Source organism: Rana temporaria, chromosome 8 (genome assembly GCF_905171775.1).
Source record: "Rana temporaria chromosome 8, aRanTem1.1, whole genome shotgun sequence".
Lineage (NCBI taxonomy): Eukaryota > Metazoa > Chordata > Amphibia > Anura > Ranidae > Rana > Rana temporaria.
In genome coordinates, this window is record NC_053496.1 from 34,304,522 (window position 1) to 34,306,355 (window position 1,834).

Below are 1,834 nucleotides of genomic sequence, written 5' to 3' on the forward strand. Positions count from 1 at the left end.
TATTTACTAAAGGCATTTGAAATTGCACTGAAAGTGTATTTGGAAGTGCAGTCGCTGTAAATCTGAGGGGTAGATCTGAAATGAGGGGAAGCTCTGCTGATTTTATCATCCAATTATGTGCAAGCTAAAATGCTGTTTTTTATTTTCCTTGCATGTCCCCCTCAGATCTACAGCGACTGCTCTTCCAAGTGCAATTTCAAGTGCACTTTGCACTTGTAGTGTAAAGTGGATTTGCCTTTAGTAAATAATAGGGTTGTCCCGATACCACTTTTTTTTGACTTTTATACTTACCTGGCAGGGGAGACACCATGATCATGAAGGTGGTTCTCCCAGGGCGAGGCACGGCTATTGCACACTCTAGGCCGTGCTGATCGTGGTCGTCTTCCCTGCCGCTTCTCGGCCTTTTGGCTGGGACTGGGTGTGGTATCTGTCCTTATCAGTTGTCAGCGGAGCGCTGAAGCACCTCCTACATGGGGAGGGTGGACGCAATCCAATGACGTCATTGCACCTGGAAGGATGGTTTCAGCAGGGACTACGCTGTGCTGCCCGACAGAATACTGGGGGCCGGCCCATGGTTGAGTCTGAGCCATCTGGAAGGGTGCTTCTGGTGAGGATGGGTACTGCGCTTGGTCTTGGTCTTTTTGCCGAGTTCTAGTCTGGCCTTCTGGCTGGCTGGTGTAAGTGCTATCTCTGTCAGCGATCCGGTTGGAGGAGCTGGTAATGCCCTGGGATAAGACGGTGTAGAGCCATGCAAATCCGCTGGGTTGACGGAGGGTCTGGAAGGGCTAGTATTGGTGGAGGCTGTTACCTGAGCGGCAGTTCTCTCCAAGAAAACCTTGAAGGGCTCTCTAGCTGGCAGGGGTGGAGGGCTGCACTGGCCGGTCGGGGGGTCGGATATGGAACGAAAAGCCTATGGTGCATGTGCCCCTGGAGTGGCAGTCCAGGGGTATCTGAAGATCACTGTGTGTGAGGGACACATTGATTGAAGGATACCACGGTCACTGCACCAGATACACGCTTTTTTTAGCACCTGCCTCCTGGGCCGGGCCTTTTGGCTAGGACCGGAGGAATTTTTTATTCCTGGCCGGAGGGCCTGGTCATTGTTTCACCACAATGGCCACTTCTTTCACTCTCCTCTCCACTATCCCTTCCCCCACTTTATTTTATTTAAGCCTGTGTTTGTCACTTTTTTGTCTTTTTTTGTTGTGCACGTTTTGTCACTGTGTGATTAGTAGGGTGCGGGTCCTCGGGCCAGCCCTGAACGTCTTGGGAGTGGGTGGACATGGCCTTCTGGCTTAGTTCGCCTGCTCTCATGGGGTCTCCCTTCGGGGGAGCCCCACCTAGTACTGGGAGGGTTCTGTTTCGGCAGTCCCTCCGAGGAAGTTGGGTCCGTGTCGGCTTCGGTTGCTCGGACCACAGTACCTCAGTCCCCGTCTGGAGCCTAACGCCCCGGGGGATCAGGGTTTGGGTCCCTCTTCACAGGAGGACCACTTGACGTTGCACCCGTCTGCACGTTTTTGTGAACACTCTTTATGTGTGTGCACATTTTTTCTGCACCGGGTGGAGTTTTTTGGGTGTGTTCACACGCCATAGGCTTTTCAAAAAAAAAAAAACACTTTTTTTAGACCGAGTACAAGTACCGATACTTTTTTTCAAGTACTCGCCGATACCGATTACGATACTTATTTTTGATGTCGTGGGACAGTTTCTCAACGCACAATACAAATTAGGTGGCACTGATCTGCAGCACTCATGAGCACTGATAGATGGCAGGCACTGAATGCTGGAACTGACGGCTGGCATGGAGGGCTAACACTGAGGGCTGGCACTGACA

At 51.5% G+C, this 1,834-nt stretch overlaps 1 non-coding gene across 1 annotated transcript; it reads left to right on the forward strand.

The window, feature by feature from the left end:
- The first annotated feature begins 283 nt into the window (after nt 1–283).
- On the forward strand, nt 284–442 carry LOC120912478. Its single transcript, XR_005743079.1, has one exon. It is a non-coding gene; the product is annotated as a U1 spliceosomal RNA (small nuclear RNA).
- Nucleotides 443–1,834: the final 1,392 nt, after the last annotated feature.